The 6,000-nt window shown below is 34.8% G+C and overlaps 2 pseudogenes; both read right to left on the bottom strand.

Annotated features, from left to right (window-relative positions):
* Positions 1-378: 378 nt before the first annotated feature.
* LOC111739401 lies at positions 379-497 on the bottom strand (annotated as a pseudogene).
* Positions 498-5,235: 4,738 nt separating this feature from the next.
* Positions 5,236-5,810, bottom strand: LOC105291062 (annotated as a pseudogene).
* Positions 5,811-6,000: the final 190 nt, after the last annotated feature.

Genomic DNA, 6,000 nt, shown 5'->3' with positions numbered 1-6,000 from the left:
GCTGTTGGGAACAAGTTTTATTCCTGGCCTCTACAAGCCGATTGCCATTCCTTTTATGGTTCTTTCCCCAGCCACATGCATTGCACTGATCACCACTCAGCTGAATACTCAAAAGGGTTTCTCTGAAGGTCTCTGGCATATTCCCTCTGCATCTCTCTCCTCTCTTGTTCTCTGCCTTGTGAATTCTAGCAGCCTGGCTTCCCCAGACTCCCACTTCTGTCTCCTCAACTCAAGTAAACCTCTGGGTTTTCCCTTCCTTGTGCTGAAGCTTGGAAATTTCCTTTAGGCAGTAAGCTGGGACAGACAACTGGGGGAACTAGAGGGCACGCCTCATTTGTTTTCCATCTCTAGGGATTCCTTTTCCTTTTTTTTTTTAAACGCCTACAGCACTTGGGCTTCCTAGGTGGTCTCCCATCCAAGTACTAACCAGACCTGACCCTGCTTAGCTTCCGAGATCAGATGAGATTGGTCACGTTCAGGGTGGCATGGCCCTAGACTTCGTTTCTTAATGCCTAATGTCTTAAGTCCATTCTTTTCTTCCTGCTAGAGATGACAGTCTATTTTGCAGTTAGCCACTAGAGTGTAAACAAAAGTAATAGGCGTAGTTTGACTTCATGCTCTTAGTAGAAAGCTGCTTGCTGCATACTTCCTTGTTTCCCCTTCCCATATGCTGTAGTGTGAGATGTCCAGCAGGCTTCTGGACAGTCTCATGGAACAGTGCCAACCTGACCCCCTCACCACCTTCAACTTTCATGTGTAATAGAAAGAAATCTTATAACTTGTTTAAGCCATTACTATTTTGGTCTTTGTTAAAGCAACTAATATAACAAACAATTCGGCCAAGGAAGGTAAATAACTTCCCAAGTTCACACAAATGGATGTGTTAGAGTCAGTTTATAAAACCGGATTAACGTATAATCAAAATCATTGTCCAGTGTATCCCAAATTTTGGTCATTCCTGTATCAATTTCACAATTTCCCTCACCCACATACTATTTGTGTTATTGTTTATCTTTTTCTTTAATTAGATGCTTTAAAAAATTGAGTGTTGTTTTAAGAAATAATAACTATTGAATCACAAGTCCGAAGTGCTCTTTATATATTTTTCTAGTATACATCAAAGTAAGTACATATCTATTAATACAAAGAATGTCTATGGACTATCTAAAATCGTATTATGTGGGTAACACTTGTTACCACCTGTTACCCACAATAAACAACGAGAAATACACTGTATTTTGATTTTGCCTCTCAATCACTTTACACAATCAGTATTTAGATCACAATGAGTAGAAAGATCAGACTCATCTGGGAATCTTCATTATACTACACTTCCTTCACTTCATCCCCAAAATTTGAGTTTCCAGGATAGTTGTTAACACATTTCTTCTGTTATTTGCAAATACAATGAACAGACCTGTGACATACCAAGGTTCACTATAGGATGTAGCCTGCCTGGAGCAGCATTCCAATCTCAGTGGATGGCTAAGTTCATACATCTGCTTGGCTCAGATAAGAGGTGATCATATGCAATCTAAAGTGTCATAGAAATCTAATATTATACTTGTTTCCACTTTAGAAAAGTAAAATTATAACAGAGAGAAATGACATTAGTTGCACACGATTTGTTTTTCTACAAAAAAAAAAAATCACTAGTTACTATGAGTTTGACTCTGCTACTAACTAGCTACACAACCTTTCTTATGTGATATATCCTCTTTGGGTTTCATTTTACTGAAGTACAAAATGAAGAGTTTGAAAATATGCGAAAAAGGACAAATAACTCCATAGTCAAGCATGTGCCAAAGTCATCAATTGGCATTTCAGAAAAGAGAAAATACAAATGACTAAGAAACGTATGAAAGATGTGCAACTTTATTAGTAATCAAGAACATGCATATTAAAACTAAATTATATATCATTTTATTCCCATTAGATTGGCAAAAATTAAGAAGTGTAACAAAATTCAATTTTAGTGATGATGAAGAACAATGAGAAAGTTTGAATATTATATTGGAATATGATTTGTATTATCTAGTAAAATCGACAAGATGCATGTCTTAGAATCCAGTAACTTCACTTCTAGATATTTACTCTTGAGAATCTCTTGGTAAGACAGACCAGGGAACACATAGAATATTTATAGAAGCATTCATAATAGCAAAAAACTGGAAATAAGCTAAATGTCCATCAACTGGCGAATGGATAAATAGTGATATAATCATACAACAGTGAAAAACCTGGATAAGAGATAGGCACAGACAATGGAAATTTCAAGTTGTCAGAATGGACATGACAATTCAAACTTTCAGCCTGAATGAAATCATACATAGAGACCTGTAGAGTGAAAAGAAAAACTGGTTGGGAATGGCAGAGGAAGAGGGATCAGCAAATTCCCTTTTCAAAAAGACAGAGGAAACAAAGGCATATCCCCCTTATCTGCGGGAGATATTTTCTAAAACCCTTAGTGGATGCCTGAAACCGCAGATAGTAACTAACCCTACATATACTTTGTTTTTTCCTAAACATACATATCTATGATAAAGTTTAATTTATAAATTAGGCACAATAAGAAATTAACAACAATAAAAGTTAGAGGAATGGGGTCTGTCTCCCTCTTTCTCAAAATATTTGTTCTGTACTACTTCTTGTAATGTTGTGAGGTGATGCAGTGGCTAAATGATGAGTTGAAGTGAGGTGAATGATGTAGGCATTGTGACGTAGCATTAGGTCACTACTGACCTTCTGACGCCACAGCTACTAAGTGACTAACAAGCTGGTAGCATATGTAGTGTGGATATGCTGGACAAAGAGATGGTTCACATCTTGTGGGAGACGGAGCAGGACAATGATAGATTTCATAATGCTACTCAGAATGGCATACAATTTAAAATTTATGAATTATTTCTGGCATTTTTCATTCAGTGTTTTGGACCATAGTTGATCATGAGTACTGAAAACATGGAGAGTGAAACCACAGATAAGGGAGCAAACCACTATTTTGAAACCTTTGCTTTAATAATCTTCTAATATCAATTTCCTTTTTTCCATTATAGAACGAATGCTATTTTCTGTGTCTTCCATAAGGTATTTTTTTTAGTTAGAAAACCTTTGTAATGTGCAAAATTATTTTGTACTATAATCATTCTATTTTTTAATCTTAAGAATATATTTGGTTTCTGAACTTAAAGCACATCAATTTAGAATGATTTGAATTACCCTGTATATTTTACTTTGCTGGAATACAGTAAATTACTTTTTGGAGGCTTCTTGAAAACAGAAGTTATGGTTTTTACCCAGTAGTAACTTGAATATAGACTCTGGATTCTGATTTATCCTCTTTATGATATTTCTTCTTATAGATGCTAGTGAAATTATTTGTCGAAATATTTGCTCAAAGAGAAATAAGGAAATTATTTGAGATGAAATTTTATTGACACCAAGGATACTTAGACCACATCACCAAAAATTTTATGGCAATATCAGTAGTGCCTTTTAAATTAAATGACAAATTGGAAGTGTTTAACAACATATGGTCGCTTTTCCTTGACATATATGATTAAGAATATATCTTTTTATCAAAATGTAAAATACCATCTGGCAGAAGTAACAATTATTCTATTGGCCTTATATGTTAAATTCACTGTACTTTAAAAAGTAAATATTTTTCTATTTTTCTTTTTCCTTGTGCTAGATCTATATTTATTTATAATACTCAAAAAACTGCATAATTCAAAACTATAATTAGGTATAACAATTAAAACCGATTTTGAATTTTTAACATAAAACATGTTTTTAAATTCTTTCCAAACATTTCTTAAAAATTTAAATGGCAACAGCCTTTTTCTGATATTCATAATTGTAAAGCTGGACTATTTGAAAATTTACTGTTACAATTTCTTATTAGACACATAATCAGACTTTGTATATGAAAGGAATTATATGTATATGCATATAATGTTCTTTAAAAATGGGAAGAAATTTTTGTACTAATTTATAATAAGGTTGATGCATTTTGAATAGGTATGTGCTAATGCTATTAGCCAGAGCTATTCATTCATTTAACAAAACGGTCAGGTTTAGAAGATACCAAATAAGCAGGAGAGTTTCTTTCTGAAACAATGTATATTGCATATTTAATAAAGTGAACTTTTGGCAATTTATGATTTTGAGAAACATATCAAACATTTCACAATTCTATGCTCTATAGTCTTCTCCAAAGCCATATTGGGACTTACCCAATGAATGCTTTAAGCATTATATGATATTCATATCAGATATGTGGCCATTTAAATTTCATAAATTTGGTTATTCATTTATTTTTAAATAATTGATTATTTTAAGAGGGACTGTATCTGGATTTAAAATGTTTCTGACCTTTTTGAGTGTTCTTAGCAAGCAAAGTACTTGGATAAGTATTACCTCAATAGTCAACAACAATTTTTGGTACCTACAATGGCCAGGCTGTGTTCTTTGCTTTTTCAAGATGCTTAAAGTTTAGATGGGAAGGCTGACAAGTAAAACAAGGATGATAGAGTTCAATTGTAGGGTAAGATACATAACCAGTACTAACTGACCACTCTCTAAAAATGTAGGGTGGAATGTGTGGGTAGGAGATGGGAGGAAGGACATTTCAGATAGGAGAAACAGTAAGTTGGAAAATTCTGAGGCATAAAGCATGATTTAACTACAAATACTTTGATGTGGCTAAGAAAAGGGATAAACTAACACATTTGAGGAATTTTTCTTCTTTTAAATCAACTTTATGGTAGTATAAAATATATACAATTAAACATACCCATTTTGATGAGTTTTTTAAATTAAAAATGTTTACTTAGAAGCATTCAGAATGTCAACAAAACAGCTGCAGTTTTTTTGCAATTAGGGTTGTATTCAGTTAGCAAAACAATTATTTCATATAAACTGCATCAGAGACAACTGAATATAAAAAAACTAGCATCTTCATATATAACAAGTTTGTGCTGTACACCAACAGAACCTGCTTTAAACTTCCATGCCAATTTACAACCCCCATACTGTAGCTATTGAAAATACCACCAGGACAAGCCTATATAAAGACACATTCAGTAGTGTGTGAACTATACAGAAAAAGACTGTACAGTTTAAAAACAAATCTTACACAGTCTTACACTTCCATTTTTTTCTTTAAAAGGAATTATATACAGAGGGGTTAAATCCTTCATAGACAGGCAAAAAAACTCTGCTAGAACCAACTTATTCATCATCATCTTCATCTTCCTCGGCTTCTTTTTTTACTTTTTTCAGCCTCAACAACTCCCTTTTGTGCTGCATCAGGCTTTCCTTTAGCTTAGTTTGCAACAATATCCTTTTTGTATTTTTCCTTCAGCTTAGCAGCCTTCTTTATCTTCAGGCTGCTTGTCATCTGCAGCAGTTTTATATTGCATCTCTCCCAGCTTCTTTGCAGCATCACCAACGGATAGGCTGAGAAGCTCTCGTTTGATTTGGGGGCGATAGAACAAAACAAGAAAAACGCTGAAGGAGTCCTCTAGGGTGCATTGGGATCCTTGAACTTCTTTTTTGCTTCCCCTTTGGGAAGGATATAAGTTTTCATTTCACTTTCTTACTGGGCCCTTTCTGCCTTTGTCATGTCTTTAAAATTTCCTTTCTCTTTAGCAGACATGGTCTTCCACATCTCTGAGCACTTCTTAGAAAACTCCGAGAAGCTGACTGAAGCATCTGGAAGCTTTTTCTTGTGCTCTTCCTGACAAGTGTGCACAAAGAACGCATATGACCTTGCCTCTCGGCTTCTTAGGATCCCCTTTGCCCATTTTTAATGATTTTTCCTCAGGGAGCACAGAGTTGCCCAGTGCCTGTCCAGCTTGCTCTTACCCCAGTGCTGTCTCTACAGAGCTCAATGTGCTGCAATGGCTATGAGAGAGGGAGTCAGATGCAGCCTTCTCACTTTCTCAGCTCTGTAACATTACTATCCAGTTTGATGAGCCTTGACAACCATCACCA

This window comes from Pteropus vampyrus, unplaced genomic scaffold (assembly GCF_000151845.1).
Source record: "Pteropus vampyrus isolate Shadow unplaced genomic scaffold, Pvam_2.0 Scaffold2, whole genome shotgun sequence".
Classification (NCBI taxonomy): Eukaryota; Metazoa; Chordata; class Mammalia; order Chiroptera; family Pteropodidae; genus Pteropus; species Pteropus vampyrus.
Note: the sequence above shows the minus strand (reverse complement) of the source record. Positions and strands in the feature narration are given on the sequence as shown.